Source organism: Anser anser, assembly GCF_964211835.1.
Source record: "Anser anser genome assembly, chromosome: Z".
Taxonomy (NCBI): domain Eukaryota; kingdom Metazoa; phylum Chordata; class Aves; order Anseriformes; family Anatidae; genus Anser; species Anser anser.
Window position 1 is genome coordinate 48414659 of NC_139723.1, and position 20737 is coordinate 48435395.

Below are 20737 nucleotides of genomic sequence, written 5' to 3' on the forward strand. Positions count from 1 at the left end.
CCACAAAGAGTGTGGCCAGCAGGTCAAGGGAGGTGATTCTCTCCCTCTGCTCTCATGAGACCCTACCTGGAGCACTGCATTCAGCTCTGGGCTCCCCAGCACAAGAAGGACACGGACCTTTTAGAGCAGGTCCAGAGGAGGACCACAAGGATGATCAGAGGGTTGTAGCACCTCTCCTATGAAGACAGGCTGAGGGAGTTGAGGTTGCTCAGCCTGGAGAAGAGAAGGCTCTGAGAAGACCTCATTACAGCCTTCCTTTACCTAAAGGGGACCTACAGGAAAGCTGGAGAGGGGCTCTTTGTCAGAGCAGAGTGATAGGACCAGGAGGGGTGGCTTTAAACTAAAAGAGGGTCATGATCAGATTAGATATTTGGAATATATTCTTCACTCAGAGGGTGACGAGGCACTGGAACAGGTTGCCCAGAGAAGCTGTGGATGCCCCATTTCTGGAGGTGTTCAAGACCACTTTGGGTGGGACTTTGAGCAACCTGGTCTAGTGGGAGGTTGGAACCAGGTGATCTTTAAGGTCTCTTCCTACCCAAACCATTCTATGATTCTAAAGCCAGGTCTTCCATGCTAGACTAAAACCTCCTCAGCACTGCCACACAAAGCCCTTCCATATGTGGCAGTCAGTACAGTACAATAGTAATTCTGTCAGAGGCTGTATAACTTACATTCTTAGACTCTGGTCCTAAAAGCCTAAATGTGGTCAAGCAATGTATGCAAAGAAAGTCTTTTCATTTCAGCAAGGAAACCCCCTTTTGTAAGCATGTACGTTCTAAATGACTGGTATACTTAAAGTCTCCTATAGCTTTATTTATCCAGATTTTGTGTGAAGATGCTTTAACTGAATTTAAAACAGAATTAACATCTTTAAACAGAGGAGCTCTGCAAATGCGTTAAAAAAATTACCCAGCGAGATACTTAACTTGTCTGAGTTTATCTTTCTTCTCTTTAAGAAAGACTTTCTGATATATGGAGTTCATCTGAGTTGAATAAATAAATGGCAACTTTTTACTGGGGGGGAGGCATATATATACTTTTTTTTTTTTTTTGGCTAACGTTGTCACTTACTATTTAAGTCATGCTGAACATGAAAGACCAATGCAAATGCTATACTTTCCTCTCTGCATATTTTAAAGAGAAACTTAATTCCCTAGTTTCTTAATTATTAGTTAGCAGCTAATTATCACACTTTTTCCTCTGAAAGGCAAACAATAAGCAGTCATTCTCACATAACTTACATTACAGCAATAAATGTATCTCTATAAATCACTGACACTGTTAAGAATCTAGTGGAATAATTTTTGTGTCCTATTTGTTTGGGAAAATATATTTTTTTTGCTGTTTTAACATGACTGCACCTCTCAGTTACAACACCCAGTAAGATTTTATGACCAACATTAAGAGAGGATTCAAGGTGATAACAGCGAACATGCTTGAACACCATAAAATCAAATTTGATTGGATATATTCAAGGTGTTTTGTTATGAAATAGCAGTAGAGCAAGGGTAGTCAAAAACTCTTTACCTCTGCTTTATATGCTATACTTCAACAGAACAACACACTGGGCTCATAAAGACTAATTTGCTGTAGTCCTGCGCAGGGCACATCAAATAGCATGATAATAAATAAAAGAAGGGACTACAGATAAGGAAGTTACTGAAATAAAGCTATTTTTCTGACTTTTAAGCATCATATCTTACACAATGGGTTGATCCAGATTTCTTTTTCTCAGACAGCTCTTAACATAATTCTCTTAATGAAAAATGAAGTATTTATTTTTATTGACAAATTTACTATGTGTCATTTTTACATTGTCAGATTTAATTAACTATTCTTATGCTTCCTAATCCCACAGAGTAGATGGGAATTCAGCTTACTCAAGGGTTTCCTGAAGTAAAAGAGTAACATGATGTATTATATCCTTCAGGTGGAAATTTCCTTAAAACTCCTGGAAAGTTTTAAGTTTCCTGGAGTTCAGGAAGTCTAAGTCCATCCCTTAAAATCCTGTATTCTAAATATATCTGTTATTTTCCCTCACACACTACCTCTGTATTTCTCTTTATGGTAGGATAGTAGAATAGTTGTGGAGTAGTTGAAAAAAATATTTGTTTGTAGCCTAGGTTGCTGTATCAAGTGTCTTCAGGTCCTGCAAAAGTTTTATTAGGGAATTCAGCATTTCTTCCAGAAACAATATCAAAGAAATAAACAGAAATACCTTGGCCTCCAGAGCAAAAGCGCTTTGCTATATACAGTACCTCCCACAATGAGAACAACATCTTTGGGTGCTACAGCAATAGATGAACCTGGAGTAGCAGAACAAGAACTAGAAGGTTCAGAAGCATCGTTCCTGGTGATTGCTAAGGGCAATGTTGCCTGTGACCATTGAGAGGTCAGCATAGAGGGGAGCAAGCTGGGACTGGAGGGTCAGGCAGGGAGAAATGGAAAATAGAAAGAGAAGTTAAGGAATCATCATTTCCACAGAAGATATTATGAGGTTACGGTACAAAATGCTTCACAATGAAGACAGTAAACATTCTAAAATAAAATAAATCACTAAATTTAACATAAGATTGGCATTGAATTTGAATTGGCAAATTCTTGTCAAATTATTTGTAAATTTGAAGTGCTGTACATACAACCTTGTATATATGAATGGACTAAGTCACTGCAGTTTTGTCATTAATACTATAACAATCAGTGATTGAATTGCTGATTCAGTCTTCTGTTTTAACCTTTCATTATTTAATAAAAACAATTTTCTGAAACTTGTTTTTGCTTGAAAGTGTTCCACAGAGATTTTATAATACTCCTCAGGTTTCTTCAGGTATTCCCAAATATGTTTTCATTCAAAGATGAAGAGATGCACCTGACAGATTCATACCTCTCTGATTAAGTATACTGATGTGTTCTTGTCAATTATTCTACTTTAAGATGTAATACTCAAATCACCGTGAAATAGGTCACACATTCTTTTCACTTTGAAGTAAGGAAGTCAAGGTGTTTTTAACTTTGGGGGGGAAAAAAAAAAAAAAAAAAAGTCTGGTTTCCAGAAGTAGGTATTTTTCATGGTTTTAAGAGTACCTTACTCAGTGGCCAAAAGGAATTTGTTTTGTTTTTGATAGGCAGGTGATCAAGCCCTTATACCAGACAAACTAGAATTATTGTTTTAAACAAGAAACTAAAATAAAAATTATACTGAAAGAGCTGCACTGTGAGGCATCAGTAGTGTACACCGCTTTGATACACCCCTGCTAGAGTCACAATGCACACCTGCACCTCCTTTTGGAACCCCGGCCACCATCAGATTCCAGTTCTGGGGAAGAAAATGCAAATGCAGAACTACTGTTGCAGTGCAAGATGCCTAAGGAAGATCTTTTGTGCTACCCAGAAATCTTTTGTGTGACCTCCACCCAGCTATGCACAGGCCTAACCTGCAGTCAAACATACCAGCTCACAGCACAGTTTAGAAGGGAAATGAGGGCAACGGAAGAAAAAAGCCTTGCTGGCTCTTGAGTAAGGAAGGAGCTGGCATAGCCTTTCTCCCCGCCCTCAGCACAGATGGGCTTTGCTTGTAAATGTGAAGGATGCCAACCATCTTTCACTGCAGGTGACTCACATTTGGCATCACCAGCACACCCACCCACCCAGCTGAGGCAAATTGTCCCACCTACTACTGGGGTGGGTGGTCTCTCTAGATGGTCAGGACTACAGGAGGGAGGGAGGGGTTTCCTTCTGTCTTGCTGCCTTGGTTGGCTTGTTGGTGCCAGCTCAGCTCAACTCAGCTTGCAGATCAGGGAAGTGAAGACAGTGAGGAGAAGTGATGGGGGAAAAGGCCAAAAGACCCACCCCAGAAAAAATAAATAAATAAATAAATAGGCCTTTCAATAAATCAGATTTTCAATGATTTATCAAACAAACACTTGTGATGCTGAAAGGCTATATTTGTACAAGAACCTATATAATTTTGTCTGTCAGAGTACTAAAAGAATTTTTATTACACTTCTTGTTTTATGTAAGCACAAAATAAGCAAGTACACAGAGACTCGTTTGAGTTTCATCTTTCCACACTTCATTAAAAATCTAAAATTCTGACATCCACGTTAGTTTTTTTCCTGCAAGTTTAAGATAGGCTTCTACTCTTACAGGCACTGTAGCATTAAATGAAGCATTAAAATAATCTGTTTTGTGTAAATCAGCTTATTAAAAAGCTCTTTACTGGGAAAAAAAAAAAAGAAAGAAAAAAAAAGATGCCATCAAGTGGTTAAAGGCAGCAAAGAGCTAATATAAAGCTGCAGGTAGCATTCAACTACAATGACATCTAGTGGTATAAAATATCAAACCTGTAGAACAAGTTTTGAAAACTAAAAAGGGATGTTTAGTTACTCAAATTCCAATTAATTGATATTATGATTCAAAATATATTTTAATAATTCTGTTGTATCTTATTACTTTTTTCATTTAGAAACATGGCATAGCACATCATCCAGTGTTATTAGTAATTCAGCGTATCTGTTGCTTACAAAAATAGTTTTAAAGCAAGAATAATTTAAAGATTAACGCTATGCTTCTATGTACCCTGTGGATTTTAAATTAATATTTCTTGTAAAACTGTTACATGAGCCTTTTAAAGGTAACTTGGTTCATGTACCCTAATAGGTTTTAATATAAAAGCATTTTTTTAAGGAATGCAATTTATAGAGGACTTTAGAATAACCATTAAAATACTCTATGGATTGACTATCCATTGGATAATTGATAAATTATATTTCTGCAGAATCATATTATTTTCACCAACAACATCATAACTGTCTTGTATTAATGATTGAGTACTCTCATAAATTAAGTTTTATTCATTTAAGTTAAATACTAACTGAAGAAGAAGGGATAATTTCTGTGTTTGCTTATAGGCCTTACATATTTTTTTACAAATTTTGTATATATCATATCATCCTCTATGCCCTTAAACTGAACATTAATAAGAATTATAGCATTGGTACAACACATTATGTATGTGAAGTACTGTGCAAATAAATACATAAATGGTAATCAAGAAGACTATGCATTTCTGCTCAGAGGTGTGGCATCTCTGGCACCAGTCACCAATGGCCCACTGCTGAAAAGACCCAGACATCAGCTCTGCAGGTTTTTATGTGAATCTCTTTCCAAAATATGTAAGATGAAAAGAACAGCAGATTATTTATGAAACAAGCCCTAGAGAAATCCTACAGTTTCAGCCTTAGGTGTCAAGATTGTAAAAGTATTGGACACACATAATCTTATTTTAAAATATATAAATAAAAATCGAACCAAAGAATAACAGACTACTAATATTTTCTATTACAAAGAATAACAGACTACTAACACATTCACTCTGAAAGAATGATTCTGATACATATACACAGATTTTTCTTTTTAATCTAGTCTAGGAGAAACTGAAAATATAATAAATAGAGGAAACACCCCCAAAACAATGAACAAAAAGATCAGAGTAAGCATGAAGAAGCAGAAGAAGCTGGGGATTAAGAGACAGAGAGCAAGAGAAAGAAAATACAGTTTTTGATGCAAACACAACATATTCTAGAGTTTGGACATGCAGTTTAATCATCCTACTAGATGAAGTCAAATAAAATACCAAGGATACTGATATAGTAAAAATCTCATTTCATTTAGCCCTACTGATAGGTCTAAATGTATTCCAGTACAATAAATTGTAATACCTGCATAATTTTCCCTAAATAAATATTAGGTACTATCTTAAAATATTCCTCTGTTTAGTGTTGTTATCTAACTACCTACAGTTCATTACCAGGCAAAGATGTTTTTGTCACAAAGTGCAACACACAGACAAAGCACTAGGAAGAGGGGAGCTTGTAGTGGGGGAAATATCATAGAAACTTTGGGTAAAGTTTAGCAGAGAGTGGGTGTATTTTTTTTTTTCTTACAAAGGCATAGAATAGGCAGATAAAATCTGGTTGTGAAGAATTTTGACAAAAAAAAAAATAAATTCAATTTGTATAACTGAACAAGTTGTTCTTTCTGCCTAACATTCAACACCCACCCAAGTCTCTCAAATGCAAACTGAGTGTGTATACTTATACTTCTTTTGTATGAATTAAGAAAAAGCTGACTTTCAATTTTCTTAATGCAGAAGCTGGAAAGATTTTTGACCAATTCCACTCTTTTTCTCATTCTGTATTGCTGATTTTTCTGCAAAATATTATTCATATCATAATATTCATCACAAGATCATTCGTCTTGTGATTTCTTTAGAAAATTCGTATTGGGTATTGAAAGAAATTGGTAACTAAGTTGCTGAAACATTAACATTGTAATATCAGAAGAAAAAAAAAATATATATATATATATATTCTCCTGAGTAACCTAGGACAGTAGCCAGATGGATTTATCTTATAATTAGAAATCTATCTTTTTTTAAAAACCAGAATTACATAGTGACAAAGGGTGCTTGTTTTTATGTGTGGAACAAAATGGAAAAGGAAATTATTGCACTGAATAATACCTTTACAAAGATTAATGGTATTTCACTGGGGCATTAGGAGCCAGTGTTACAAAATTTAGTAATCAGAGTGAAAGCATTTGCATTACAGAGAAGGAAAAGTTTTTGGAAAAAAAAAAAAAATCACATTTAACATAGACATGTTTTTCGGGATCTACTGAAATGTGATTTTTATGGTCTGCCTCATTTGTTGAACAGTGATACCCACTGAGTGAAATTTTAATACTGTTTTATGACTAAAAAAAACAACATAAGTTTTCTATCAAGAGTTTGACAAAATGGTATAGATTTCCATGCAATGTGCTAATTTATGTCCATGCTGCATGCAACACATTAATCCATGTAAATATGGCCAGTGAATTCCACCTTTAATAGCAGAATTAGTATTTTGAATAGACTTAGTCAAATTTTCTTCTGCATTTCTTAAGCTATTGTGCATTGTTGCTAAATAGCAAGTTCTTGGGTAACAATGCTCTTGAATTGGTTCTTACACACTCTGTTTCACAGGAACTCCAATAGCTAATGTCAGTATCCTGAAATATTCAAATAAAAGCAGCTGCAGAAGATAACAGAAGTTAAAAGAAGCAGCACTATTAAAGTGCTGAGAAAGTTGCACTTACAAAACAAGCAGAGTCTAAACCATACAGCTTAATGCAATATTGGTCACTGAATCAAGATCAAGCTGTATCGAGTGAGTCATGATTGCATTAAAGATTTGAGTATTTTTTTTTGAGTTTTCAATTTCTCTACTCTCAGCATTATTCCTCGAAATTATTTACTCAGATTAAAAGTTGTTTTTCTCAGAGTCTGTTCTCTCATCTCAATAAAATGATTTCCTTGAGTATAATGTCTGACAACCTAAAAAAATTAACAAGTCTTAAGCAATTTATGGTATTCTTCAGCTTGAGCCCAAGAACAACAGAGAGCCATCTCTATTGTTCTATCACACAAGCACAAGATTACTACTTAAACCCACTATTTTACAAGTTGCTAGTGTAACAAAGAGTTACATCATACCCAGAGAAATATTAGTTATGTATTAGTTATATGAGTCAGAGACAGGGAGTTTTGAACTTGTCACAGCTTGTAGGACACCAATGAATTTTTTTCTTATGCTAATTCTTCAAATGAAGAAATGGTTCAATCCCCTTTTAAATATTTAGGAGAATAGAAATGAAATGCATTAACTTTATATTTATGCTGAATGAGATTCAAAAAGATACGAAAAAAAATGGAAAAGCAGACAAGTGACCCACTTTGCTAGTGGCATACAGGCTGATTCCTAGCAAGAAGAAATAGAGAAACCATCAGGGAGCTATTTTCAGCCTATGGCTTCAGTTAAGTGGGGGAACAGAATAAAAAGGGGAAATGGTAGCTAACTACAATATGGGTCCTGAGAGAAAAAAAAAAAAAAGAAAAAAAAAGAACAAAAAAACCCACACTAATTTACACTATTTTCTACACCTAATGAAAGAAATTTCTTCTTCTGAAAAATGAAGACAGAAAGAATTGTTTCCAAGCCTACACTTGCTTTAAAGTTTATGCTTTAAGCTACATTTGCCTCAGATGATTTCACAGGATCACAGATTTCTAGGTTGGAAGAGACCTCAAGATCATCGAGTCCAACCTCCGACCTAACACTAAGTACTCCACTAAACCATATCGCTAAGCTCTACATCTAAACGTCTCTTAAAGACCTCCAGGGATGGTGACTCCACCACCTCCCTGGGCAGCCCATTCCAATGCTTAATAACCCTTTCGGTAAAGAAGTACTTCCTAACATCCAACCTAAAACTCCCCTGTCGCAACTTTCGCCCATTCCCCCTCGTCCTGTCACCAGGCACGTAGGAGAACAGACCAACCCCCACCTCTCTACAGCCTCCTTTAAGGTAACTGTAGAGAGCGATGAGGTCGCCCCTGAGCCTCCTCTTCTCCAGGCTGAACAAGCCCAGCTCCCTCAGCCGCTCCTCGTAAGACTTGTTCTCCAGACCCCTCACCAGCTTGGTCGCCCTTCTCTGGACTCGCTCGAGCACGTCCATGTCCTTCCTGTAGTGAGGGGCCCAAAACTGAACACAGTACTCGAGGTGCGGCCTCACCAGAGCCGAGTACAGGGGCACAATCACTTCCCTAGACCTGCTGGCCACACTGCTTCTTATGCAGGCCAGGATGCTGTTGGCCTTCTTGGCCACCTGGGCACACTGCTGGCTCATATTCAGCTGACTATCAACCAATTTGAACAAAAGTTTGGACTAGAGGACTCCTTAACTCACTGTCAGTCTCAATTATCTCAATTATCTTATGATCTTATCCTACAATGCCATATTTTTGTTGGATAATTACCAGTAAAACCTCTGTGACTCTCTATTCATATTTGTCTTAAATGAAGTGCTTATAGAAATGAAAAATAAAATAAAACAGAAAATAATGACTTTTCAATCTTAAAACTTCATAATAAGGTTGTTGTACAAGTTATTTTTAGCACTAGGCAAAAGTATAACTTTCATTTGTCCTTCTCATAGTGTTTTCCTTCAGCTGTAAATTAATATACTAGCAACAAGTAAAGATTATTGCTAACCTTCTTAGAGCTGAAGCATACTTTCCCTGGATATTTTTGTCTCAACTATTACTGCCATATTAAGTGGAGGAAAACAGTTTTAGCTGTTATGATCTGTGACTACTTTCTCCTAAGATTTAGAAAAGTAGAGAGGAAGAATGATATTGGCATTCTTGGTATAAGCATATGATCTTTATATTTTTATGACTGTTACCCAGTGTTAAGCCTACATATTTTTGTGCTGTCTTAATTCTTTGACTACAGCATATTCAACTACTATAAATTGCTCTGTAGTTTTTAATCGAAAATCTTTCTGTTCATGATTTCAGGGGAATATGTAGAGTAAACAAAAATAAATTTTCTTGCACTTTTGTAAACTCAAGGATTATTACTATTCTGAGAGAAAAGATTTTTTTTTAATTAAAATTAAAATCAGTAAAAAATTATTTTGAAAACCTGAGTATCTCTGATTTTTCTAAACAAGTCTATAATAAGTACTGGTAATATAAATACAGTGTTATATAATATGTACTCCAACTAGTTTTTCATTTTTAACATTATTCTTTAAAGCTTTTGGCCACTCTTATTACTGTTTAGGTTGCATATTTACTGTGAAACTAAATATGTTCTCTATTCATATTGTTGCTTTTAAATATTCTTATACATGTATTGTCCGATATTCTACCACTTATTACTAATCTTATGTTGTAAGAAATTATACATGCACTTAAAATGAATTTTTATGTATATTTTGCATTATTTAATGTAAAATTAAATATTTAAAATATAGGTACAAAACGTTAGGTTGTGCTTGTCTGTTGAAGGAATTTATCACTTGTTCCTTAGATTTGTGCATCTACCAATATTTGCAAACTACAGTAGCTTTTTGTTATACATATGTTTATTCATTTATTTAATTCAGGCACAGAAAAACCAAACCAAACCAAACCAAAAAAATAAAAATCAACAACACTATTCTGTTTTATGTCACGCGGTATCCTTCATGCTGTAAACCCTGCTTTCAGTGTATAATGAAATAAAAATAAATTTCAAAATATTTAGTTTTCACTAAATATTTTCTTCTAACAAGGGTGTCTAAGGAACGTCTAGCACTTTTACACTAAACTGATTTTCCATATTGGCACAAATCTCAATTTAAAACCAATTTCTGCTAGAGAAAAGCACAAAAATGACTGCATCTAAAATGAAGATAGTCCTACAAATGCATGTGCATTAAAACAGTAGAAATAGAAATGCCATGCTGCTTATGCTGCCAAAAAAGGGACCTGATATTCTCCTTATTGATCAGCTGACATGGCAGTCAGTTGACTCCTGTAAGTGTGGGAACATTTGTTATGGTTACCACTGCATTGCATGCTCAACATCTCTAAAACTGCAATAACAAGTACCCAAAGATCACTTAGAAAGAGATCCCTCCCATCTCACTGCTCTCACAAGGCAAAAGGTCTTTCTCTTTGCTCTAAGTAGCAAATATATTAACTGCTTTCTCCACAAGAAGTCCTCCCTGACTGCTCATATTGATTTGGGCCTTGTATGGAATTATACCTACAATATACAGTTACTCTGAGGATTATACTGCCACATAACCATTGGGAACAATGCAGAGAAAACACATGAAATTAGTGTTAAATAATCATTGTTAAAAGAAAAAGAACAGGGAACCAGCATCTTTACTTTAGGTCTGAGAGCGGCTTTACCTTCACTTTCTCAGCCACAGATCTGAAATGGTTTTAGATATGGGCCATACTGAACACTTCACTGTTGGAAGCTTTCTCTTGTAACCTTTCTCACAGCACCATTGTGGGAAGGGGAATTTCCAGGTTGGATAAGGAGGGCAGAGAGTAGTGGGAGAGGCCAACAGGAGAACAGCAACTTGCCTCACCTGCTGCTACAGGTGTCCCAAAAAGTTTCAACAACCAACACATCAAAGCATCTTCAAGGGTGTTGATGGAAACACAGCTGGAAGGTGTATTAGCTTAAATTATCTGGCTGTCTGCCAAAAAAAACAATTGAGGAGTAACAATTCTCCTCAAGATTTTTCTAGTCTCCAGGAGCTGTGAGTGCTTTTAGACTTTGATTATGCAGCTGGAACCTTTCTCCTGGAACAGGTCACAGGTCAAGCAAATGAAAATGATGGCCCCAACAAGTACAGAACATTCAATGAGGTGGGACTATGCCAAGACTGTTGCTCAAGCACCCCTGTCCCCAAGCAAACGAGACACACATACTGCAAAGTGGCCTTCTGTCAAAAATGTGTTTCAATAGCAGCATATCAAAATTAGTGTTTCCAAAAACATTTCACTCTTAATATACTAGGGTCCTAAAATTTCTGAAGATTTTTTTTCCAATATATGGGAAGGGAAGGGAAGGGAAGGGAAGGGAAGGGAAGGGAAGGGAAGGGAAGGGCAATAAATTAGGCATAGTGATGTTTTAAAAAATATATCTTCGTTAAAGTGTTAACAATTCATCTCATGCATTTTAAACCAATACAAATCAGATCTACTTTAAATGTATTCCAAAGAAAAAGAGAAATTGGAAATTATGATTGAAGTATATTGTATGTAAACATAAGCAGTTTTATGCATTTTCACACTGTCACTGAGACCAGCAGCAAAGTACAGAATAATCAGTTTTGATTATTCTTGGCTGCCATTCTCCTTCCTAATACGTAAAATAAGAAACATGGACATCTAATGTCTGGAAATAGGTAGCATGATGGTACCTAAGGAAGTCTTAGAATATAAATTATCTCCCATCATATTTAAAAAAGACAAAATACTGTAATTTCTTGCATTGCAGGTTTTGCATGAAAAGGTAACAAGGCTATTGTTACATGTCACAGAAATATTGACGCAGTATGTTAAACTAAATGTTTACTCTGAAAATGAAGAAACGTTCTAAGCCAAGTAGGGAAAATAATCTACTTTCTGTTCGAGCCTTTCTAGGAGTTGTACCACAAATTTGTTATCATACTGCACCTTCAGAATCTGCAAGGGAAAGTATTATTTACACGATTTTATACAGGAGGTCTCCAGACCAAAAGATTCTCTCTTAATGATATTTTAGCAAGTGACTGATTTTCATCTTTGAGCACAACTGCTTGTTAATCTACTCTTAGAAAAAAATATAAATAGTGGCAGGATTAATTTACATTGTGAGACCTAATGTGTAATTTCTTGACTCTGAGGGCCCACTACTGGAGCAGTTTTTCCTGTAATGTCTCACTTTTTTTTTTCCTCTTTTTTACGGCCTATATTTACCCAGGTTGTCAGAGAGCCCTTTAAATTCAGTTCCTCTCTGTCATGCTGGCTCTTACTCCCTTAGAAATGAATTTCTTCTTCACCCTTGAGGAACTGAGGGTATTAAACTCTAGGGTACCACACACCATCCAAGTTTCTACCAAGGAGCCTTGGCCACAGGAGCTCCCCAGAAGCAGTGATGTTTGCATCTTTATAAGGATGGTTTCCTGAGCATGTGGTCAGGAAACAAGGAGGAATTCAAAAGCTTGTGTATCTCTGCTCCTGTAGTCCTGTCCTGTTTATGTAAACTGGTGAAAGACATTTAGACTCACATGCACAACCGTGTCTTTCTGAGGATATTAATTTTAAAATTTCTGAACATTACAGATCACCACAAAAAAAAAAAAAAAAAAAAAAAGCTCTTCCTCTATTTTAAGGTCTTTTATTTCTCTTTGTAATTACGGATATGTCTTTGCGTAAGGACAACAGAGGTTTACAAGATTTCTTGGAAGATCAAAAATATCTGACTGGACATTCCCTTTAGACAAAAATAAAAATAGAGTAGATTCATGCTGGAAAGGAAATACAAAAATGTTCTTGATAGTTCAAAAAATAAAAATAAAAATCTCAGTGTGACAATGTTTTGCAATACGTACATAAACGAAAACAGTTTATAAAGTAGTGTGAGATATCACAAATCTGCTGAAATTAACAAGGTATTACATGTAAAGAAATGCCACTATATAAGTAAGGTGCATGACAGAAAATCAATAAATAGAAATATACACTGTGTGTTGCTTTGGTTTGAAAATAATTTGCTAGTACACAGTTTTCAAAAAATTTAAGAGATAAATACTGACAGATTGTAAGGTATACTTCAAGAACAACTTTTATTACAAATAACTGCACTTAAAATGTGACCAGGCAGCAAGGTGGTAAAGATAAGAAATGTATTTTTTAAATAGTTTGTTTTTCCCTTTTTTCAATAGTTTTGTTGTTGTTGTTTTGAAAGACTTGAAATAGTAATGCTATGCGCTAGGCCAGCAGTGTCCCAAATCCAAAAATGATCCATATGTTATATATATATATATACACACACATACACCGTGGAGCAGCTTTGTGTTTGAGATAGTATTTCCAGTTTAAAATGGTCTTAAGTAATGATGCTAACAAGAACCTATTTTGATTTCGATATTTTTGTCTTTGTAAAGAATTAAATTCCCTCTGTTTATTACTCATCTATAGCTGGATGCACTTTTATCAGAACCAATGTTTTAAGAAAAAAAATCAAGGATTAGTTGTACAGATATAAGAACACATGTGACTATTGCCTAATAAAGGGAATGCTGATATAGCAGAGGAAATTGTACTTTTTCCCAATTTATTTCAATAATTCCTCATGAAAAAATATGAAGAAATATCTTCTTTGAGCATATAATCCTATAAGATTGCAGAGCAGCACTTTCTCTTTGTAGAAAGGAAAGAAAAGGCCTTTTCTGACAAGTTAACATGCTTAAATTGAATTCTTTTCTCCTAATTTAATCTTTAGCATAACATCTAAACATTTATCTGCATAGTTCTTCTGAAAAAGAGAAAAATAAATTAGTTTTGCTGGCTTTAAAAGCAAGTTACTTGCATAGATAGTTGCCCTCTCTGGTCATTGTATCCATGGATACATACAGTTTCATATGCAAATTGTAGCCAGATTCTGAAAAATGTATCAATTTGTAAAATTTATATTTATTCTAGAGTTACTAAGAATTTTTTAATGGTATTACTTAATTTTCTTTTATCCCCTTTCCTTATGCCCTTAATACTTCCTTTATAAAACACTTGAAATATATCCAACATATTTTGGGAAAGGGCAGATAATTGGGGAAAGAAAAAAAAAAAAAAAAGGGAGGGAAAAAGAGGAAATATCATGAAAAGATTTAGATCTCTTTTTCTTTTTTTTTTTTTGAAAATATATTTTCTTCTGTACATGTATATAATGACAAATGAATGTTATGATTAAAAATAAAAAAGAAAAATGAACTCTACAAATATTATCTAAGAAGAAAGGGAAAAATTCTCCAATAACAATTGCATACTTTGGAGTTTCTTACCTGAAGACAATGACAATGTTTTCAAAATAAAATTGCAGTACTTTATACCACTGTACTGTCCAATGAGAAGAGACATATTTGTACTGAAAATTTCCATATCTCTCATAGTTCTGGTTTAAGAATAACTTTCAGGTAATATCAGACAATATAGCAATGCTTCAACAAAAGAAGACAGATTTACTGAGTGGCTGGTTTGTTGGTTTGATTGTGTTTGAAATGTTGTTTGGGTAATTAATAATTAATTAACTTTGAGCATATAGCTTTAATGTCACAACTACCCTCTTTGCATTCTTCTATCAGGTTCTATTTGCTCCAGCAAAGAAATACCTTGTGTCCAGTTTCATAGTCATTCACCACACATTCCTTCACTATTGTATCCTTCATGCTATCATCTCCTCTGATTCCCAGCAGTACTTTCTCCTAAAGCACCAAAGAAGCACATTTGTAGTCTGTCCAGTGATGCACTCACAGGATACCCAAGCCCAGACGTTTTTTCTTACACTTTGTTGTTGAATTTGTCCTACATGTAGAAAGTAAATCCTGAACGCAAAAGTCACATTCTTGCTATTAAAATCACTAAGGAAATTCAAAAAAAAAAAAAAAAAGAGAGAGAGAGAAAAAATAATTATCAAGAAAAGGTTTAGTTTTGATCCTGCAGAAATTTACAAAATCTGACACTTAGCTCTAACTGTAATCAATCTTCACATTCAGCAGCACCACTTGTGTTTAAAAGTCAAGCTCATACACAATCATGCTTTAGAACCCAAGCCTATAAAAAAGCTGAATAATTGAGATTTTAACCTAGTAAATTATTGTTAAAGTGAGAGTACTTTTGTGTATGTCTTCAGAGCATGCTGCCACCCTGGCTGCAGGGACATGTAAAGCTGGGGTGCAGATGGCAGGTGGATCCCCATCGGTGACAAAAGGACAGACGTGGGAAGTCCCACCTGCTAGCACAGGTACTCTTACGCCTACAGAGAACCATCCTGATATACTAAATAAGCTTTATCCAACCTACAGAGTGTGCAAAACTGAACTATATTTATCAGAGCTAGTCATTTATGAAAATGAACAAAATGAAATATATTTGGAGTTTCTAGCTCCAATCTGAGCTGCATCATCACATCAGATGGCAAAAATCACATCATGGGGAACTTGTTCAATGAACAGAAAACATTCTGTTTCCTTAGCCTTAAAAAGAAAGCTTTGACAGACTAGTTTGAAAATGTTCCTGGAATATTCAGCCATGGCATTCAACCTTCCAGTGATGTTTCATGCAAGCTGATTCTATTTCTGCTAAATTAGTCAGTGAGATGTAAAGTAGCAGCAAAAACAGTTTATAAACATAGAGCAGCTTTCACCTTTCCTATATAGATCAGCGTCTTTTCCTAATACAAGTTGTACAAAATAATTACAAAGCTGTTTGCATATTTATCTACTTATGTAGAAAATTTCAAAGCAGAATTACAAGTTTAGAAGTTATTGGCAGCAGACATCTGTTATACCATCTGTATAAAAATAAAAATAAATAAATAAAAAAGCACACTTTCAGAGAAATTTTTTTCTTTCTTTTCTTTCTTTTATATTGTTTTGATTTAAGACTTCTATACCACTGAAATCATAGTTGGTGCTAATTATACTCACTATGGAAGAATACAATATAAACCTATATGTTAAATCATATCTTAATGAAATGGTAAAGAAGCAGTTTGATCGTAGTATAATAGTACTGATGTGAGAACATTTCATGAAAATAGATGTTATCAAATACAAAACACAATGTAATAGCTAGAAGCAGAAACGAAACAAAGAATAAACAAGCTACAGTGGTGTCCCTGAATTTCTGTCTGGGCTTAATTCAGTAGCCTCTCTATATAAACTTTTAGAATATAAGGAAAAAACTACATTCCTCAGACTCTAGAACATAGCAACCACAAAGGTGAAGAGCGTTAGAAGAGCAAAAACTTGAAACTAAATAAATGTTGTTTTGAAAAAAAAAAAAAAAAGTGTGGAGAACACTGGAAACAAGAAGGACCTGTATCTTTGATGTTTTCACAAAGGTTTATATAGTCAATTAAGAAACACTTCTGAGAAGCAAAGTGAAGGAAATGCATCCAATTCATCACTGAACAGAAGGGGGTTCTGGAAAAAAATGATGCATCAATACACTATGTCAAATGGCATCTACCTAAAGACTTTCAGAAGACTGAAAAAGTTAATAAGAACTTCTAATTTCTCACTACTAACAAGCAACTATTCATTAGGGCTGAAAAGTATAAAATATTATACCCTTCTGGGCATAAAGCAACTTTTCATGTAACTAGGAAAATACATAAAAGATTCACTGAATTGGCCACATTTTTAAACTGGTCATTAAAAACTAACCATTTCTAAGGCTGTTTTAGAGGAGTAATATGGCAGGAATTTCTGGAACTGATGACAGATGTGCAAGAAAACAGGTTCAGTTTTGGTTATCGAGCAGCATCACAAAAACTCCTAGTCATAAATGTCTGGCTCCTCCCATGTCCAGTTTATAACTGGATCATTATTCAACTGTTAAGCTGGAAAAGATAGCAGACAGAAACAGATCATTCAAAGTGTGCAGTCCACTGTGTTGCCATAGCCACCATCAAATTTCAGACAAACTTGTGATTTTTTTTTTATTATTATTATTATTTATTTTTCAGAGATAATAAGTTTTATGCACTGCAGTGCATCTACTCAAAGACTCATTCTAAATCACATAAATATATGCTTGCTGAGACAGAGCACCTAAGCAGTACTTTTTGTTCCTGGTGGCTTCTCTGACTGGTTATAAAAGCAAATATATCCCTAGTTCCAGTTTCAGCATTTGATCTTGTCAGCAATCCTTATACCAGAGCTACTTTTGAGATGGGAAGCCAAAAGTTACCAGTCACCAGTGCCTTAAAAATGGCAAAAAAGCTGTTGCTAATGATAAAGTCAAAAGAAACTTTATCAGTACTGTAAGGATGCTAATGAATGACTGATGCTGAACTGAACTGCTTAAGATTACAATTAAGAAATTAATGGAAGCAGCAAGGAATTTGCTATCTCTCAAATACTCATTTCTAGTGGAAGAAACTTTCACAATGGATAGATGTGAGATAAGAAACATTTGATTTGTAAAACAGAAACTGTACCTCTTACATTTCTTTGAGCATGTCCAAGTGGTAGCTATTAGAAAATGAACTGACAGTACCTCTAAATTCACAAAGGAATAGTTACCTATTTTTTTTCATTTTTTATTTTTTCCAAAAAAAATTACAGTGTGCCAAGGAGTTCTAGGATGAATGGTACTATCTTGGACCAGAATCGTGAAAATTAGTATAAACACAGTATAAAAAATTTGATTTAATTGGCCAATTTTCATCCTAGCAAAACAAAGAAAACCAATATCCTTTCCTTCCCTCACCTCCAACACTAATGGGGATAGCTGTCTCTGTACTCCATATGGGGTCCAGTGTACATTGACTTTTTTTTCATGGTATAAAACAAGAGAATTTCTGGATGGTCGTTAAGGTTAACCAGAATTACAGAATTACAAGCCAAACTCTGAAGTCTGTGATACAAAATTTGTCATATGCAAAATGTGTATAAGGACCTATCATTAATCACAGAACGTATCCTTGTATGTGCTAAAATGTTATAGAAATGAAGCTGCTCTGCCAATAGTTATTCAAAATGAAAACACTTATCCGAGTTTTTTTTAAACATTCGTTACCAGCCCATAAATACAGATTTAATTGCCTGCCCACCATGTGGGAAGCTGTCTGAGGTGACAGCAACCTATTCCACTGTATAATTGTTTTCACGCCAAAGACCTTTTGTAGTCTTAAGCTTTTTCGGTACAAAAAACAAAAACAAACAAACAAAAAAAAACAAACAAAAAGAAAGAGGAAAAGCTGAGAGACTTGGGTCTGTTCAGCCTGGGGAAAAGAAGACTGAGAGGGGATCTTATCAATGTCTATAAATAGCTAAGTGTGGAAGACAAAAGGATATGGCCAACCTCTTTTCAATGGTTTGTGGGGACAGGACAAGGGGCAATGGCCACAAAATGGAGCAGAGGAACTTCCATACCAATATGTGAAAGAACTTCTTCATGGTGAGAGTGATAGAGCACTAGAACAGGCTGCCCAGGGAGGTTGTGGAGTCTCCTTCTCTGGAGATATTCAAGGCCCATCTGGACACCTACCTGGCACCAACCTGCTCTAGGGAACCTGCTTTGGCAGGGGAGTTGGACCCAATGATCTCTTGAGGTCCATTCCAACCCCTAAAATTTTGTGATTTTTTGATTAAGCTTAATTAATGATTTAATTAAAAGACCTTTGTGTGGATTTTGATTCTGTGTGCTTATTGTTGGGGCGCATCAGGCACAAACCTACAGACAACTTTTACTAATATTCAGATAGACTTTCCCCTGAAGTAACTTGTACTTTTTGCTTCCTGTCCATCCTTGTGAAGATAGTACCTCCACCTTCTCTGCAACTGTCTTACATACTGGGAGAATTTGATGGCATAGAAAACTACATTTTCATCTGGTCATATTCATTAAGATGATTATTCAACACTAATGACCCACAGATATATGCTGCAGGAATCACATTACATACTACACTTAAGAGCTGGCATGTAGGGAAAAGTCAAAGAAGAGATAGATGAACACTTTGCAAAACAACTGGCAGTACAGGTTTTCCTTGCAGCATGATGACTGGCAATGATCAGATAATGCAGAAGTCCCAAGCATTTCAGGAAATAAAGGGCTCTTTTCTTACAAACAACTTAAAAGATTTGTCATTATAGACATTCTCACAGCAATGGGGAGAAAACAAAGAGGTGTGTGGTGAGACCCTAATCAGTCAGTCTGCCTTGGCATGGCCATGAGAGAAGCATGAACATGAGCACTGCTGAGGCAGAAGCAGCTTACATTCATTTGCAACATGAATGTGTGTAGAGCTGTTTAATTTTGCTAAATTACTAATATATGTTTTTTTCTTCTGGGAAGTTATTTGTATCGAGAAATAAAAATGAAGAAATTAACATGCCTACCATTTGAGACCAGAAGTAACGCCTGCTTGAACTTCGGTTATTTTGAAAGGTGGGTCAAAAAATCTCCGTGACTTCTAGATATTTTGTGAATTTGTTGATTAAGCCTATACATTCAAACAAAAGTGAAAATTCTAGTAATTTTGACAAGGAAAAATTCAATACTATTCTATTTTGCATTTGCTTATTTCCATGTGATGTTTGTAGTGCGATTTTAATAACTGCTAAAAGTAAGTTCCAGGCTTGTAAGACTACCTGTATTTTTTCATTTGAACCAGTAGATGTCTCTACCTCCATTCATTATAAGTGCAAAAAAAAAAAAAAAAAATTTGAAAATCTATTTGGGAACACTAGATCCGTAAAAGCAGAATCCCACAATAAAATATATATATAAATAGTTGGCCAAAGCCCAACTAGAGTTGAAGCTGGCCATGTCTGTGGGAGACAATAAAAAAGGTTTTTTTAAATATGTGAACAGAAAAAGGAGAACCAAAGAAAGCAAAGGTCCGCTACTAGATGGGGAGGGTGTCCTCATAGACAATGACACAGGTAAAGCAGAGACGTTTAACACCTTCTTTGCTTCTGTCTTCAACACTGATGATGGGCTTTGGGACCCAGGGTGCCCTGAGCTGGAGGACCATGACATTGGGAATGACAAACTGCCAACTGACCCTGAATGTGTGCGGGAATTGCTGCTCCACCTGGATCCATACAAGTCCATGGGTCCAGATGGGATTCATCCCAGTGTGCTTAAAGTGCTGGTTGACGTCATCATAGGACCCCTCTCAATTATTTTTCAACAATCTTGGGAATCTGGAGAGGTCCCATTGGACTGGAAGCTGGTAAATGTTGTGCCAATTTTCAGGAAGGGTAAGAAAGAAGACCCTAGCAATTACAGGCCTGTCAGTCTCACGTCGGTGCCTGGTAAAATTATGGAGAGGGTGATCCTTGAAGTTATTGAAGCGCACCTGGGGGACAATGCAGTCATTGGTCCCAGCCAACATGGGTTCACGAGGGGTAGGTCCTGCCTAACAAATTTGATTTCTTTTTATGATAAGATCACCCGTCTAGTCGATCAAGGGAAACCAGCTGATGTGATCTTTTTGGACTTCAGCAAAGCTTTTGACACGATTTCCCATAGGATCCTACTGGACAAAATGTCCAGCATACACCTAAACAAAAACATCATGCGATGAGTGAGCAATTGCCTGATGGGCAGGGCTCAAAGGGT

At 35.6% G+C, this 20737-nt stretch overlaps 1 protein-coding gene and 1 long non-coding RNA gene across 2 annotated transcripts in view; both read right to left on the reverse strand.

Annotated features, from left to right (window-relative positions):
- TRPM3 (transient receptor potential cation channel subfamily M member 3) overlaps window positions 1–20737 on the reverse strand; it is a 436512-nt gene that overhangs the window by 345251 nt on the left and 70524 nt on the right. The window lies entirely within an intron of this gene.
- Window positions 18363–20737, reverse strand: part of LOC310890230 — a 38733-nt gene continuing 36358 nt past the window's right edge. The window contains exon 3 of the long non-coding RNA XR_014577119.1: window positions 18363–19613. This is a non-coding gene — a long non-coding RNA (uncharacterized lncRNA). The remainder of the gene's footprint in view (window positions 19614–20737) is intronic.